This window comes from Coturnix japonica, chromosome 8 (assembly GCF_054131305.1).
Source record: "Coturnix japonica strain WE chromosome 8, WE-NBRP24, whole genome shotgun sequence".
Taxonomy (NCBI): Eukaryota; Metazoa; Chordata; class Aves; order Galliformes; family Phasianidae; genus Coturnix; species Coturnix japonica.
The window spans coordinates 15,514,882-15,533,087 of NC_140670.1; the positions used below are offsets into that span (position 1 = coordinate 15,514,882).

The following is an 18,206-nucleotide window of genomic DNA, read 5'->3' on the forward strand; positions in this document are numbered from 1 at the left end:
CCACACACAAAGGAGCTCGCTCAGACCCTGCGATGTTAGATCCATTGGTGTGTTTTGTGCACGTGCTGGGCTGGCTCGCTCCCATTTTTCAGAGCGCCTAAGCCGATGTAGTGCCTCCGAGCATTAATGAAACTAACCGGTAGGTATTAATCTCACATAACACAGGGCAAGTGCGGCAGAGAGTTGGTAGGGATTTTCACTCTGCTCTATTTGATTCCATTTATTTTTTTCCGGGTGAAGCGCTCAGCAATCTCCCATTTCTTTCTCCCAGCTTCCTTCGCCTCTCGCTGTATAACGCTGTAAATCCAAGTCCCAGCCCCCAAAAGCGCTCATCAGAGCCACCCCGTCTCCTTGCAGGCACGCGCTCAACAGGTCGCCGAGGGTCTGGGGTCCCGCACCGCGGCTCGCTGTTGGGATCCCCGTTCGTTTCGTATTTCCCGCAGCGCCGGGCCCGAGGCTGCCGGGCCGGGCGGAGGCTGCCGCGCCGCGGGCGGGGGGCGGGCGGGGGCGGCGCCCATCGGCCCCCGCCTGCCGGGGAGCAGCGGCGACGGCGGGGCCGGGAGAGCGGCTGCGGGGCCGGAGGAGCTGCGGTGCGGTGCGCGGGGCTGGCGGTAAGCGGGTGAGCTCCGCGTATTTGCTGCGGCGGTTGCGCCGCGGAAATCGCTCTGGCTCCATTTTATTCAATAGCCATTAAAGACGGGGGTTCTCTAAGGGGCCGTTCTGCCGCGGGGTAGTGGCCTCTCGCTCTGTCTTTCGGTGTAGCTCTAGTCTGCGTTGCGCCGTAGTTTTTGCAAGCTGTTATTAAAGCCTGACTGTCTGTAGGTAAAACAGATCGCGGATGCAGAGAAGTGGGTTTGGGAAGGACTTTCTGTTGCTTGTGAATAGAACTGTTATTTTTCTTTCTGTATGAAGGGGAGAAGAACATAACGTTGCTTTTAAAATTAAAGGGCACGCACACGGGCACGTCCTGTGCCCTTCGAACGCTGCACAGAGCGGGGCCGGAGCGCAGACTCCGCGTCGCCTCGTCCCGGGAGAGCCGGGCCAGGATGTATGCATTACGGTTGTTCATTCATCAGCGGCTGCGGATAATGCAATTACCGAGTCAGCAGCGCACGAGTGCTGCCCTGCGTGCGGCGCGCAGCGAGCGGCCCCGGGTACCGCACTCACTGCGCTTGGGGTGAAGCCGGGGCCGCGGTGCGGGGCTGGGAGCGATGTGTCCCCAAGTGGAGGGGAGGCTGCCGGCTGCTTTTGGCAGCTGCCGGTTGTATTCCGGTTGTAGTTGGTGTGCTACCCTGCAGAGGTGGGCATGCCAGCTTCAGGTATTGCCGCTGTCTGTGAATGGTGGATGGCTGAAGTGCCTAAGAATTTGCCATAGTTCTAATTAAACCTTGTCACAGAAAGGGCTTCGTTTAGCTCTCGTCTTTTCTTTTTTTTCTTTTATTATTTCATTTTTTTTTTTTAATTTTCAGTATTGGATTCTGCAGCCCCAGTATGGCCACCTCTCTCCTAAGGTGTCTTGGAAAAGAGGGGGGAAAAAAATCACCAGCATGATTGCCACGGACCTTATTTATTTATTAGGCTATTAGAGTAATGAAGAAAAGCCACGCGTGCCCTACTGTGCAGATCTCATTTCAACAAACTGCCTGAGCTCCTGCTGTTACCCGTGTTTGATTTTTAACCAGTGAGTGCCCTGTGCTTGTGTCTGCCTCAGCTGTGCCTCCAGACACTCTGCCTGGTGAGGGGTCAGTGCGGGGCAGGGACTGTCCGAGGGGTTTGTGTGGAGCAGGGTGCTCCTCGCTCTTCATCCCAAAGAGCAATGTTTGCCTATTTGTAGTTCCTACTTCTTTATCCTGCCTAGAGTTGCTGACTGTGCTACTGTTCCAAGGCAGTGTCTGATACATTAGTATTTCATTTTTTATGAATTGTGACGCTGAAAGATTGTTTTCTGGTGTAGCTGATACTTCTATGCCATAAAAAAGAAACAGTGAAACAGTGTTTGTCCCAGACCCCTCTGGTCCAGGGAGGACAAGGGGAGGCTCAGCCTGATCAAGGTTACCCATGGAACTGCTGCCTCCTCAGCTGGAGGGCTGGACCATGCTGGGTGTGCTGTATGTATGCACAGACAGAAAATAGGTGTGTGTCACATCGTTATGCCTATTGACTCCTGTTTCTTTTATGCTTCCTTTTTCTGGTTCAGTAACTGCACTTATTATCTTAAAACGAGGATAGTATTTTTAAAGGTAAATCCCTTTGATAAAGCCAATGTAATTTGATAATTCCATAGAAAATGGAGGTATTGAAATTTAGGCAGTCAGAACACAGTGACTGCCTTCTTTGCAGTGCATTGGATTTCTGGCAAACAAAAACTCATACACACAAGCTCGTGCCTCACATGTCTTCAAGAAGAAAGAAACAGTGCCCAGTGCAGCATGCACACCCTGAAGGCTGACCTGGAGTCAGGAGGGCATGCACGGTATGTTCCATGTGAGTGCTGTTTGCAGTGCCCTTTCTGTTCAATGCACAGGCACTTCAGAGCATGCACATGGAAGTGCCCTCCTGATGAAGGTCATGTGATGAGCAGGTCTCTTCTTGTGTTCACTGTTTGTAAGGGAGGGAAAATATTTGGGGCAGGGGTGTAAAGGATTGCTTGGAGACACTTTGATGCACTTTGCAAATGTGGAATTATGGAGCTGACTGCTTTTGTGGAGGTTGAACCCAGGGGAAAAGACAGGAATGTCAAACCTTCGCGTGAGTTACACATCCTGTTTGTAAGAACGTGCTCTGTGTGTGTGTGTGCTGGGGTGCACGTGTGTGTGCGGGCACTCTGCTCACTGATGGCAGCAGATGTTGGTCACAGCATGTGTTTATTCAGATGTGTTGCTATATCCAGGGTGCTAATTACTTTATGATATTAATACAAAATGCTGTGTCTCAGTGGTGTCCCGCAGCAGAGTGCTACACTGGCTAATGATCTGTGCCTGTATGTTTCACTGGTGCTTTTTCAGTTTTCTGGTCCTTTGCTTCACTAAATGCCTCTTTGTTAGGCCACAGAACAGAGCTGATGGAGACCAGAGCTGTGCTGTTGATGTTTTCATTAGTTTTATTTGAGCAAAGTCTGCACCGTGCATCTCCTAAGATGAATGGTCATCGTGCTTCCTCGTTTTGCTGAGTCCTTTGCAGTGAGCCAGAGAGGTTCTGTTGATCAGATCCTGAAGTCTTCAAGCTTCTCCATGATCCCATTAACTTCTGTGGAGCTATGTCTATATCCAGCGTTAGGAAATGCTCTGGCAGCAAGGATAATGGCCGGTGTGCTTTGCAAATAGTTTTTAATTCAGGCCTTTGAAGTTCTCTGGCACGGGTGGGTTGTTTTATTCATTGCTCCCATTGTGTAAAGGGATATGCTAGGGCTTTTACTTGTTGCTCAAGATTTCTGAAGTGGGACCCTAACAAAAGGCCGGTTTTCAACAACATTAAGTACTGAGGGCTTCCCTTTTCCTTGAGCGACTGGCACTTAATCTGTATGCCTAAATAGGGACTTACCAACCTGACCTTCAGCTTCAGTGTGATCTCAGTCTCTGTTCCTGTGCAGAATGTGCTGTGATCCATCTCCACACAAATGTTGGACCAAGATGGTATTGGGAGAGGGTTCAGGATGTGATGATGCCATGTGTTCACTTTCAGCTAAGACAGCATTCACGCAAGCACAGCAGCAAAGGCAGAGGCGCTACTAGAGGTGTCTTCCAAAAAAGCTCTCACACTGGTGCCATGCACTCTTGCTACCATTTTACAGCTGAGGGAAGTGATATGTGGAGACGTGATGAGATTTCTACAAGAAGTTTTTTTTTATACCTACAAGAAACTATCTTTTATATCCATTGTAACAGTTTATTGATGTTTACATTCTTAATAAGCAATACAAACTTTGGAGTAGCCTTATTTTAAAAAGCAAACTGCTTAAAATTCCTCTTTGTTAGGATAACTGCTGAAATAATTCCACTTCCCCTTGTCCTGAGAACCAAGAGAAAACTACCCAGTGCTGTAACGGCTGGGGATTTTCAGTGCTTTCATCCTAAAAGCAGAAGGCAAAACAAAACAAACAGGAAACACAGCAGCATGTATGAAAGCATAGTTTGCCTACAGGTTTGATTTACAGCTATTCTGGTCTTTCAAATAATTGATTATGTAGATAATATCAGTGAAATATGCCCTAAGACCACGAGACTGTTGTGGTCTTGAATAAACACTGCAGTACTCGTTCACGCAAACAGCAGTAATTACCTTTTCCTAAAACCATATGAACGCAGATGGGAGGAAGATGGCTGTGGAAGGGGAGACTCAACAGAACACCAATGCTCTTTGCTTTGTTCCCATGTCTGTATCAATCCTAGCATGTAAGGGTCAAAAGCAGCAGTTGTCATTAGGAGATTTACCATTTCTGCACTTTCCAGAGCCTGCAATATCACTGTTAGAGAAGTCTTCTACGATGCCCTTGCAAGTAGACCAAGCTAAGGCCCTTGCAGTCACATGCCCTTTGCAGTCACAGCCATGGCTCTTCCAGGTCATGCAGCGCCAGATTGTCATGTGAGACCCAAGGAGAGGAAGAGGCCAGATTTAGGGACGGTCTCCTTGGAGTTTTGCCCAGCTGTGTCAACAGCACCAGTGGCATGAGAGGTAGCCTTAGTCCCTGCTCAGCTCACGCCCATAGATTGGAGAAGCTGAAAAACAGCTATAGAAGAGAGTCTTAGCTGATGTGACATTGGATTGTAGCTGTCACTACCCTGAAAATACTGAGGTTAACTCATCTGAGAGCTTGCACAGTAGTTGTTGTAGATGATGACATACTCACTAAACTGTCCCAGTCTAGGAAAATTTGTAGTTATTGTTCGTATATCCCTGGTGTCAATTAAACAAGGGATAGAAGTAGATTGTGCCAGCTCTGTTCTGCTCAACAGGCAACTGTTTCCTCCTCGTTGAGGCTTGTATGGACATCACAAGGGGCAGCCCAGCCAAAGCCTCAGAAAAAATGGTCAGGAGTTGTGGTTTCTTGTGATGCAGTGTGATGCTCAGAGAGCCAGGAGCAGAACACTGATAGCACATTTGAATAGGTGTCCAGATATTTAGTTTTGTTTCTTCTCTTCAAAGGCCTGGCTGTGCTGTCAGTATAGATAGACTGAAAAGCTCTTGGGCTGATTAATTATTAAAAGCACCCTCTAAATATTTTACATCTTTTTATTTTTTATCTTTTATCTATTGATAATTTTTCTCTGCTAAGACTTTACAGCAGCACAGGAAAACCCACTCACTTTAAGTGCTAAGAAACTGTAGGGCTTCCTGTAAAAGATTCAGAAAGAACAAAGATTGTGCAAATATTTGCTTCCTCTCTGGAACCTTGCTTCAGTTTCTTCCTTGTCACTTTCCCTGCAGTACCATTCTGAGTCTTTTTGTTGGGTAAGTAACCAAGGAAACTGTTTTGGGGGTGGTGGTTTTGTGTGTGTGTGGTTTTGTGGTTTTTTTTTCTTAAGATTTCTCTTATATGTTTGTATGTCTGGCAAATAAGTGCTCTCCTCAGGAATCTTATATGAGTAAATGCAAATCTCTGTGGCAAAAGGTTTACTCCCTATAAGATGAGACACACTAAGCAAGGCTGGCTTGGTGCTGTTGAGTGAGGAGAGGCACACTGTCATGAAGAATTCACTGGTTATCTCCCAGCTGCCCATGCACCGGACTCTTCAAATATCTGTGATCTAGGAGTCTCTACAACCAACTATACAAATGTGAGGAAAAATTGCAGAGTCATAGAGCTCAAACCTGGAAATTGTGTTTCCTCAAACCCGGAATACTTGCATCTGCTCTTAGCACTTTGTGCACGTCAACAAAATGTAGCATTTGCTCAGTGCTCTAATATCTGGATGTTTCAAAGGCTTGCACAAATTGTGCCATGGTTCTCCTAAAAGTAACGCTTAATTACACATGTCTCAGCAGCGCTGTAATTTAAACAATATATTATTGAAATTGTAAGGTGCTCTCAACCTCTTTTGCAGCAGGCTGTTCTTTGTTGCTTGGATTCAGGCAGCATTGGCAACAACCAGGACCAAAGTCCTGATCACAACAGGCCTTGTATAAACATGCCAGAGATGACATTGACCCATTACACTTTTGGTCTAAATCCATGAGAAGACTGGGGCGGGAGGGCTGGGAGAGGGGCCAGAGAGGCAATGATACATTGTGCTGCTAACATGGAATCCAAGGTGAGGGCTGGGACAGAACCACATGGGCTGGTGGTTTTCCTTGCGCGTGGTTTTGCAGCCAGGCTTTGGTCTGTGATCTGGCCCAGGTTGGTGATGTGTGTGTTCAGCGATTCCTTCTTGCCATGGATAGGTTCAACAAAGCTAGCAGAACAAAAAACACAGGCTTTTTGTCCTTTCTTAGCTGTCTGTGTAGTTTTATGAGGGTTCCCCTGTGAAATTAAGACTTTCATGAATAATACACTGCTCATTCAATCATGAGGTACGTAGAGAAACATGTATATATATTGAAATATACAGAAAAAATAGCTGAAAGTACACGCAAGAAGGAACTAACAACTTCACCATAGGATACAATCTGACTGTAAGACTGATAGTCATGATAGAACAGATCTTCAAGCCTAAGTATACTTGCCATTTATTAACAATGAGGTTTTTATTAGAAATGTTTTTAAAATATATGTCATTTATAGCTTCAGCTTGCTAGGCAGCCTCTGGAAAACTGTTTTTAAAATAGCATCATTATTTTAATCACAAGACTGTGCTTTTTTATTAAAAATTCTTTACATGGAAAAATGAAAGAAAGAAAACTCCCAAAGGCTGTTTCATATTAGAGTTCCTAGGTCAACAAATGTCTTTGTATACCAAATGGATATGAATGGAGAAGAATGATGGGCAGTTGATCTTTTCTCTTACGGTACTGAATGGAAGGTTATTACACTTCCGTGATGCTGTTCGTGTTTTATTTCTAATTAGAGCATGAATCTTTACTTCTTGGTGCAAAACAACAACAACAACAACAACAAAAAACAAGCAGTAAGAAATCTATGAGAAATGGTATATCAAGCAAATACATTTGCTGGAGGTTCTTGGGTAAGAAGCCATTGAAAGACAGAAGAGAATCCTGTTACTCAGCTCTGAAGGTTGGAATGGAAAGTGGAATAGACTTAGCAGTCAGACTGTGCATAAAATCATTCTGTTCAGTGCAGGAAATGAATGAGGCAGGGGTGTTCCGTCTTGCTGCAGCTGGCTTTAACTCAGGGCACTCCTGCTGGTAAGTCTTTTTTCCTCGATTTTCATATTTTGTACATCTGCCTCTCCTTGGGTGGAATTCTGCTTAAAAGGAACCCTGATGCCTTGTTTTGCAATCAGATTGCTGGCAATCAGATTGCTGGCACCTCAGCATTGCTGCTGGACTCCTCCATCTCCTGCCATCTCCTCCCTTGGAAACAGGGTTATAACATTACTGTCTCTGATGTGTCTATTTGTAAGGTTGGGAGGGGGCCCCTGGAGAACCACCTGCTATTTTGTTAGGCCCTGCAAAAAGAGGACAACAACCCTTTGCCATCTCACAGCCTTCACTTTTGTTCTTTCTTGCTGTCTTGCTTTGTCTCTTACTGGAACAAACAAGCTATGAGAGCACTCAGATTTGCATATTTGTGCTCACTGAAAACCATGGTGTCAGGCATGTGCTCATTGTGTTGGCCCAAACAAACGTTCTGCTGCTGATAGTGCGCTCAATAGAGCTCAGACACTGTGAGCTGTGGTATGTTGTGACTCATACTTCATCAGGCTCTGTTAGCTGAGTTCCAGCTTCAGGTTCTTATTGCCAGCGCAAGGGACCCAAGATCTTGATCCAAACTTACTGGAGTTGATGGAAACAATCTTGTTGGCTTCATCCAGGAAGGCTTTGGGCTGAGTTGTCAGAACAGGATGTTAAATAAATTCCCCTTTTGGTTTTTAAATTGAAATTAGTTGGCCTGGAATTGATAGGGAGTGTGAGAGAATGTGGAAATGCTGCAGTGGCACTTCAGTTCTTTGTTGCTTTTGAAGCAGTGCTGCAGTGTCTGGGAGTGGAAGCCCCTTACTGCTATCCCACAGTCAGCATGATGTGCAGCAGAATATCCTGCCTAACAGCAGGCTGCTCACCCCCACTGCTGCCGAGTGTCCCAGATGCAGACATTTTGGCTTTTTTTGGCCAATTTTATCCCGCTTCCTTCTTTGGTGATATACAAAGTATTTTTATTTTGTTCATTTTTAAAAAGTTAATTATCATCTGATTTACAGAGCCTGGCTTGTAGTTCAGCCATAAGAAAAACTAATTCACAACATGCCCTTCTTCTCTTAGAAAAGATGATAAGGTATCAGAGAAGAGATATGATGGATGTTTCTAGATAGTATAGTTCCTTTTATTTTACAGTAAGACTAAAATTTAATGACAAATAATTTCCTGTCAGTTGTAGCTTTTAGTCCTCTGCCAGTGTTTGCCTGTACCGTAGCAATTCCATCTTTGTTAGAGGGCAGAAATGTCTGTAGGAACTCTGGGAGACTATAGGCTTTAAATTTGCTTTAGTATGTTCCCAGTTACATGAGCTAAAGCAAAATAACTGTTAGTGGACAGTGGCTCATTTCTCAGCAATTGCTTTCTATCTAAGTTATACACACACAAGGTAATTCAGGGGAACTTTTTCAAGTGAAATTTAGCAGTTGAATTGGAAAATAATAATAATAATTTTATATAGACTCATGACCTTCAGGAATGTCATGCCACTTCTCTGGCATGACAGCTAAGGCAAGTACTGAGTCACCTGGCAACAGAAGTCCTTTGTGAATTCTGAGGTGTGAGTAGAAGGCACAGCAGATCCTGCTAGCAGTGAATGACAGAAATCCTGCCTTCTTGAGCTGCTAGCTGCTACAGACCTCCTTACAGTAGGAGACTCATTGTTGCTGAGCCAGTTACTGGTTGACAGTTAGCTGCTCAAGCATAGCTTAATGCTCTGGAAAGTCTGCTTGACTTGGCATCTTGACAAACCACGGTCTGTCCTTGCATTAATTCGGAATTAATTCTCTTTCTAATGGCTTTGTAAACTAAGGTCAAATCTCAGAATGGAACTCATTTTGTATTTGGGAAGGCTCCCACTGGAATGAAGACCATTTTACTTGAGTGAAGAACCTTGGGATTATTGCCTTTCATTATCAAGGCTCTATCAGAAGCAAGTCGCTGTTATGTTATCTCCTCTTGTCATCATGTAGGTGCAGACAGAATGATAGAATTCACCTCCTGTAAGCTGTTGACTGCTTGCAGGATAGATGCAGGGGAAAGCATTCACCAGCAAGCCTCACTGAGCATGTCTCAGCACCCATTCTTGCCTCCCCAAGACGCTACACCCACATTCTAGTTACACGTGCTTTGGAACAGGGCTCCGTGAAACACCTGTCATGCCTCTTGATGTGGTGTCGTTAATAGGGGAGGTTTCTATTTCCAGCTCTGCTACTGATATGGAGCAGGGTGACGGGTAAATTACACAACACTCTTTTATGCTTCCACTTTCCCATCTATGATGCGGCTTCAGAAATTTTGCCTGCCACTCAATATTGTGTTCTGCTGTACAGTAAGAACGTCCTTTTTTTGTGTGTGCCAGTGCACAAGGCTGTAAGGTTTTTTTCTGGTCAAGAGGGGGATGTTTTGTCCACATCTAATGTTTGAATATATATGAAAACATAAATAATATGTAAAGCAGTGTTGATGGTTCAGTGTGAGGCAGTCCTGCTAGGTATTGTGGTAATGCCCAGGGCAGGCAGTTGGTGGACTGGTAAGAGTAAATGAGAAAGAGATCTGGCCATCTATACCTGGCACTCTGCAAGTGTATAGAGGCGTTAACTCAGATGATATCCCCTTGCTTGGCTATTATGTAGAGGAGGCACAATTCCAAGCATCTGCTGTAACCTACCCCAGAAGCGTTTAGATTCCCTGGAGTGAGTACAGAAATTTCTGCTTGTGGATTGTGGGAGTGATTTCTGAGTCATCATGAACGGAAAGTGCAGTGGACGTGTGAGACTCTATCTCTGAAAACACTCATTGCTGTATTTGTTATAATGATCTCTGCTACCATAACCTTCTGGTCTAGATATTGAGGCTTTTTATGCTTTGTTTAGTTTGGTCAGTATTTTGTACGAGTCCTCTAGTCATGAGATTTTTCAGAAGTCATGTGTGCTTCATTTCTGCTTTGCTTTCCCCTCCATGAAATGTTGAGATAAGCACTTTCATAGCCACTGAGCGGTTGTGAGCCACATCTTCCTGTAAAAAGCCATCTTTTCCCACTGAGAACTTCTGTTTCTTTAAGCTGTTCTGGATGCATGCTACGTGGTAGAATACTTACGAACTTGGCCTGCTGTGTTGTAACTTCAGTTTATTACAGTGCTGATGCCAGACCTATTTGAAGCCTAAAACAAATCCAGATCTGAATCTGAGAAAAATGGCTTTAGTCATGTTCAACAGGGATCACAGGTTTATGCTGAGGGAAGGGCTGTATTCAAATCTCACTGTGAATACTGGAGTAAGGTGGGTAGTCTTCCTACTAGTAAACTACCAGTATTCCAACCAGAGCACATGACAGTCTGTCTTCTAAAAGTTCACTCTGTGGACTGAGCAGTGGTACTGTAGGCTTCTCTGAAGGATGAGTTATCCCAACTCAGTTTACTATGAAAGGAATCTACATGACAAGTCTTTGGTTAACTTTTGGATGTCCAAATTAGGAAAGCTGGCACCACTCAAGCAAAGGAGCTCAAGGAAGTAGAAAACAAATAGACTTAGCCTGAGGAGCAAGAATCGGAGGGCGCACAAGACTGCAGTCTGCTGGTATCTCATGTGGCAGCTGTTTTATTTCCTTAATCTAAACAAATAAATAAATTATTAAAAAAAAAAAAAAAAGCTGTCTGGTACTTCAATGATTTTAATCTAGAGTAATTTAGTCTATTATGCAAATCTTATGATAATTTCCTTTTCCTGCCACTTTAATATTTTATAAGATAATGTAATTTTGAATAAAAAATTTTTGTTTATGATACAATTGCAAAGCAGCTAACTGTCTGCTCGATGGTTGTCCTTGAGCAGAGGGGTTTCATTTCTGTACCCCCTCCCCATATATGCAAAGTGAATGTAGTAAATGAATGAAATTTTAATGTCCTTCAGAGGACTTTTGCAAGCTACTGTTGAGTAGTCTGTAAAGGATAAGAAATACATTGGTGATATTTTTGTGTATTTGCTTTTTTTTCCTGCTCTTTGTGGGGGAAAAAAAAAAAAAAAAAAAAAGACAGTTCCCTGTTTTTTACCATCTCTTCTAAATGAGAAAAAGTTTTCCTTCTAAATGAGAAAAAGCACGTCTTGTTTCCTCTATTACTTATTTACTTCTGCCAGAATGTATGATCACAACTGATTATCTGGTAGAATTATCTCGAAGCTACCGAGAGAACAAAAAATGACTAACTCTCCAGGGAAGAGGTGTTTTTATTCAGCTTGCTTAAAAGTTTAAAACAAACAAACAAGAAGCCCAACTATTCAAACACGTGGAAAAGTACTGGGGAGAAAAGCTGTTTTCCAAACTGTAAGAGCTTGCTCACGTTGATGGTTTGGAGTCTACATCTAAGACCTGTAAGGAAACTGCAGGGCTCAAAAAGGAGACAAGTGACATTTCTAAATGAAGAGGAGAGGCAGTAAAAGAAGTCCCAACATCTCTCTCTCTATTGTAAATAGTTTTGCAGACCTTTAGGAATTAGAAAAAGAGGACACAGGACTTGAAAGGTCAGCTTTTATGTATTTTGCTGTGGAAGTCAATGTTAAGTAAATTAAACCGTTAAGCAAGATATTATTTATGTCAGTAAATATTAACTAAATATGTTGAACAAGTCTTTTTATTTGAAGTTAGCCAGGCTGCCACTGCTTGCTCTCAGTGGAAAAAAGTCTATCTCTGAGTTGCAACATTTTTTGTCCTTCAGGAGTCACATGGACAGCTTCGCAATGTCTGGGCAATTGAAAATGAGGGAGTTAGAAGAACAGTCTTTTTTTTTTTTTTCTTTTTTTTTTTTTTTTTTCCCCTTCCCTCTGTTGATGATTTGTAATTATTCTGGCATCAGGGAACAATTCAATTTCTTGGTATATGAGGGTTTTGTTTTTCATTTTATCAGGTCGTAATGGCACAGCAGTGGCTTGATGTGTTAAAGGGCCAGTGCTCTGTTGGAGTGATAGAGAGGTGTACTAAGGTGGAAGTGAAGGGCCGGCTGGCTGTAGAGCCTGGTTGGTGGTGTGGTGCAGAGCTGTTCTCCCTGCCTAGGAAACAAGTCATAATGCTGTACCCTGTCCTTTGGTTCCAGGCAAAAAACAAACTCTAAACTCCTGCTTCCCTCTTTGTGTGTCTTGTTAATGCTGTGAATGTGCGTCTTCTGGGTAATGTTTTTAAATTGCCTGAAAGTAGATAACCAATTAAATTGATTTGGTTCCCTGAGAAGCTTAGGGGAGGTTGAAAAACATTAGACCTTTTTTTTTTTTTTTTTTCTTAGGCTCCCAGATAGAGAAATTAAGTTTCTAAATCCTCTGCTGTCTTTGGAGGAGCTATTGGAGAACTGTCTCCATCTATGAACTTTGGGATTGGTGCTTTTGTACATTTGCCACCCTCGCTGAGGAACTGCAAAAGTGGTGTGCTGGGTTGCCAATGAAGCCACAGGTAAAGTGCTTGTTGTTTCCATAGCTGACAAGTTTAAGCAACGTTACTGCACTTGGGTTGCTCTTTGTGCAAGCTATTTCTTTGTAAATACCTTGGAGAATATGTCTTAGCGCTTGGGGAAAGCAATAACAGAAAGGGGACATTAAGGAGAATACAAAATGCAGGAGGAGAATCTGTATTTCATTAGTCTTTAGGACCTCAACTCCCCAGACTGTTGCTGTTTTCTTTTCAGAAATGGGTGAGGAGGTGGTATTTCCTTCTGTAATTGGTTCGTGTTATACTCAGGCTTAGGAACCAGTCTGGATTAAGATTTGAGTTTTGACCTGGATTTGAGCAAATTGCTATCACTAGAGCTTCTCATGTAGTAGTATCAATATGGGCTGTCGCTAATGCTGGACAGGCAAGGTGTGAATCTGAATTTCCTCTCCAAGTTTGAACTGGAGGTATCTGGAATAGTTAGGTGCAGATTTTCATCCTTGTAATGCTGCTGTGAAAGTACATGTTCCATTAGACATGGGTGTCCCAGTGCATCAGTCAGTTTTTTTGGCTTTAAGGACATCATCATGAGTCTGTAGTGATCACTGATGAGTGTTTTCCTGCAGGGTACGGGGCTGTGCATTTTCTCAGAGGGAAAATGCTCCCAGATATTTTTAGCTCCTGCTTCTAGGAACCTTTGTTCTATAATTTCTATACAGAAATTAAATGTTCTTTCATTTTCTGAGCCATTTCAAGACTAGCAAAGCCGTCTCCTCACATCCAGACAATTCATGTCGTGCTCTTTGAAATTGCAGAAGACCAATGACAGGCGATTCTGTATGAGGCTCTCGTGAAATGTCTATGTGAAACAGGGGATATAGAGAGGCACAGTTGCAGTGGTTTCATCCCAGTTGTAGTGCTGCTGTAATTGTAATTGTAGTCTGTAATTAAGATAATATGGAGCTCATGTGCAATTTTTTCATTAGAAATGTATGATTATATTTAAAGTCTCAGGTGACATAATCCAATATAGCCACTGACTCCCTTAACAGGGACAAAGATTCCAATGTAATCCAGAAGACCTTTACACTTGGTTTGCTCAGCCTGACATCATTTTATGCTTACTTCTCTTTCATGTTGATCAGTATACTAGAATTTAAATTTAGTGTATTATTTATATATTGTCATATTTCTTTTTGGAACCCTTGGCACTGGTCTTTGTATTTCCCATCCTGAGCAGCATCTTGTTGAGAAACAAAGGGCTCAGTGGCATTAAGAAATTGTTCAGTGATGGCAGAAATTACCTACACAATTTTTTCTGTATCTGTCTGTCTCTAGGGCTGATCCCCCAAAACTGCATCTGTGTAGTGTGGGTGCTCTCAAAATTCCTTTCTGTCTTCCCTCTTTTTTCACTAGTGGGATCTGAACTAGAACCCCTCATCTGAGCATCCTTAAAGATTGTTTATATGTGGTATTTTAAAACTGATCAAGATTGGGTGGCATAGGCTCAGATGGTCAGATCTAAGTTAGTTTATTTGTTATTGATGTTTTTCAGGCATTTAAAATGATTTAGTAAGTACTTCAGATGATTAAATAGGGTATTTTTTTCCTTTCCCCCCATCCCCCCCCCTCCTTCCTTGAAAAAGGAAAAGTGAAGAGGTTCTTTAATTCCAGTACTGAGGTTCCTCCTTAGAGCTTAGAGCAAGGGGTTTTGAATCCTTCTGTTCTTCTGTCACATTGGGCAAACTTCTTCATTCTTGTGAACAAAAGGTGTTGTGACAGACAGGTGTTGCAGGCAGTGCTGGGTGTTTGTATCGAAGCATCCCCATTGTGGCCTGTGCTGCCCTTCCCAGCTTGCCCAGGAAGTCTGATTTTCAGATGTTCAGTAATGACTGTGAAATAGGGCTGGGAGATACAAACATTTATGGTCCATTATTATGTGCCGTCTTGCTGATCGTTTTCTTTATTTCCCCTTCTGCTCCCAGATAAAATAGGAATTGTTGTGCGCAGTGCTGCAGGAAGTTACAAGGGTTAGTTACTCATGCCTTGAATGCATACAAATTTCTAGAGGATTTTTATGTCTAAATGCAAATCCCACCTCTCTGCAGATGTTTTTAAAAAAGTCCATCTGCATCTAAGTCAAGTACTTAGAGAGCTTCTTCTGAGTATTGTTAGAAGTTCATTGCAGCACTGTGGGAGGACGGAAGTCACCAGTAAAGCAGCTCGCAGACTGGGAAGGGCAAAGCTTTTACACTTTTTCAAATGAGCAGGGCCTTTGCTTTGATTCGTGCTGCTGATGTTTGGTGAAATCTAAAGCAGATTGTGGAAGTGTTTGTCATGAAAGATAGATTTATAAAGCTGTTGCAATCAATACATTTCCTTTTAAGTAGAAACAATATAAAGAGTTTAATTCAGCACAGTACAAATCTCAGTTTTGTTGCACAGACTGTATAAAACTAGTCTGCTCTGCACGACATTTGCCTTAAACTGTTTATGTTACCTAAAATGTCATTCCAGATGAGAGTTTGGCTTAGGACTGCAGTGAAAGCCATTTTATTCCTTGTATGGACCTGGCCTCTCAGAGCTATTTTAGTGGGTAGCTAGGAAATATTTTTCAGTGAGCCATAATTTCATTTGTGTTTATGTGCATTGGCTGGTCCGATGAGGGAACTACATTGTTCTGCTATTCTGCTCTGCTCTGTTTCAGGGAAGAGACAGGAATTTTCAGTTGCATACTGGAGCTGTCTATTTTTAAACGCTTCATTTAAGAACATGTCTGGAAATCACCATGTTTTCAGTTTAGCTACTGGGGAATGAAGCGACTGTGTGTCTAGAAGAGGCTTTGTTTAATAAAGAAAAAAGGAAAGCTCATAGACCCTGTTGGTGTTCATCGCCATTGACTTTAACAGAACCAAACTGGTTTTAAACCATTACTTGTACTGTTTCCAGCATACATAAACTCATTCATTTCTCTTGCTAGCACACTGTGATAGATGGGTGAAGAACATCTGCTGGATCAACAGTGGAATCAAAAGTCTTGCTTTAAGCTGCTGGGACTCTGTTGTGGCAGTTTTGCGGAAGAACAGTGTGAGGATATACTATAGATATGTGCTGCTCAAGCAATAGCAGCAGAGTGGTTGCCCACAGGACAGCTTCCCCTAGGCTGAATCCCTGAAGAGTGGTAAGAAAAGACTCTTTGGTTGACTGTAGTTTTAACTTGGTATTGCACCATGCTGAAGAAATCATTCTCAGTCCTAATATGTTTGAGGCACCACTTGGTGCTTTTCTAGAATGTTCACTGATAGTAATTGGTATGTTGTGATCTTCTGCCTTGGAGGAAATGTTACTAAAATCAAGTACATGTACGATATTCTATGTAATTATGCCATTCTAATATAGCGATCTAGTTTTCTCCATATATATTCTAGTAAGTCCTCCATTCCTCCTCCAGGAGATTTACCTCTGGAATTAAAGGCCAAGTTGCACGTCTGACAAGGTATGCAGCCATTGCCTTTAGACTACCAACTACTGTCATCCGTTGTTACAATCTTTATTCCTTAAGTGACCTGGAGTCAGATTTTCAGTGGTATTTATTTGCTTAAGAGTCGTTAGACTCTAAATGGGATTTCAGAATTGCCTAAGTAAATTAGACTCCTAATTCACAATGCAGATCTGATTAGGAGGCTTCATGTGCTTCTGTAGGTGCCTAAATACCTTTGGATAGCTGCCTACTAGATGCTAGGAACTAGCCTAAAGGCAGTATGGTGTTCCCTAAAGGTCATTAAACAAGTCAGAGCACTTTAGGTTTTGATGTATTTTGAAATTCATAGTGTTTAGATCACTGAAGAAGGGATGAAAGGCTCAGGATTTCATTGTTTATCTCTGTCTTCCAGAGTACTGTGAGTCACTAGCTTGAGTGAGCCCATACTGTAGGGCTGAGCAAAAGTGGACATGGGGCTAAAAGGATGCACACATAGCCTGTGCCCATTCAGTGTCAGCTTGTCTATTATTTGGAGTCATGTCATGTCTCTTCCTATAGATATGTACAAAGTCCTTGAACAGTTTTTAGCCTCTACTGGAGAAATCCATGGATTTCATTATCTCCACAGAATATTCCCTTTCCTTGGAGTATTTTCATTCAACTTCAAGTTCTTGCAAATGTCAGTTTGTCTTTCGGGTACCCATTCAGTAGGCTATTGGGAGTTTTTCTGTTTGTTTCCAAATAAATTTCTTGAAAATGTTTTCAATGTATCCAGTAAGCCTAGTACTTATCCTGATCTTTCTCCCAGTGAACAAATCAGAAAAAACATTTTAAAATGTAAGAAGTTGTGGGATTAGGCCTGTAAATGCTGAACAGGTCTTAAAAATTCAGCCGTGTAGCTGTCAGACTTTTAGATGTTTGGATTTAATATGATCATTATCAAATTCATGTGTCTCAGAGTGATGTTACCAACAGGCAGTTGGGAAGGTTCTTTCAAGAAGATTGTCCTCAAACATGAGACTAAACTCAGCTAAGCTGTAAGTCAATCCAGCTCACCTATAATTCAGTTTGATGTTGTACCTGCTTATATCAGCATCGAAACTCATATGTATTACATTGGTTGAGAATCTTATCACCTACTTGGGATATCACTTTGGGTATTTGGATGTTTGACTTCTAGTTACAGGTGTGCAACATAAGCATTCTGTTATTGTTTTCTATTGATGGTATGGAGGTTTAGGTAGTCTGAAGTGCTCGTTGCTGTCTTAAATTATGTAGTAGTCACAACACCAAAGTTAGCCACATGTAGAGGGTAGTCTGAACTATACTATTCATCTCAAAGCCTCTGAACAAATTTGAGAAACACTGATCGGTCTTGAGATCTTCATATGCCCATTTAACAAGGTTGTTCAAGGTGAGCAGGGAATTCCAAGAGAATTTTGGAGCAGCCTGCCTGTATTTCCTTATGTTTTCTAGCATCACTGCATGGCTGTGTTTATTCTCTGTTGAGAATTCTCTGGAGGTGAATGTAAAGCAATCAGTCATAAACGCTGTGGAGAGGTAGTTTTCCTTATATACTGTTAGATGTCAGGTTCTTGATTTTCCTTTGCAACCCTTGGAAATTACTTCATTGTCAAATACACTTTGAATTCACTGAATACTGAGTCACTGTCATTAAAAGGGATAAGGGTAAAGAAGCCAGTGTAATCTTTACCTAGGTACACCAGTACCATTTTAAAGTAACACTCAGTAGTCTATGATGGCTCCACAGAGCCCAGAGCTAGTCCACATACGGAGCTGTGTATTAGCTGCTTCTTTTGAACTGTTAGACAAAATCCTTTTAACCTGAAGCAGCAGAGGTTCATGCTTTCAAGTGCAGTGTTCCAGCTTTGGTGCCTAAATGGCTAATATTCTGAGAGCATTTTTCTGTCTGGTAAAAGGTGTAAGTAGCAAAATACCAACAAAAAGTTGTTAGTATAAGCACAGTGATGCTGAAAGAAATAT

The 18,206-nt window shown here is 42.4% G+C and overlaps 1 protein-coding gene across 14 annotated transcripts in view; it reads left to right on the plus strand.

Annotated features, from left to right (window-relative positions):
* Positions 1 to 526: 526 nt before the first annotated feature.
* The window catches only part of SORBS1 (sorbin and SH3 domain containing 1), a 154,993-nt gene continuing 137,313 nt past the window's right edge, over positions 527 to 18,206 (plus strand). For all 14 annotated transcript variants that reach the window (XM_085554331.1, XM_085554340.1, XM_085554369.1 and 11 more), the window contains exon 1: positions 527 to 611. The gene's annotated coding sequence lies outside the window, so the exon portion shown is untranslated. The remainder of the gene's footprint in view (positions 612 to 18,206) is intronic.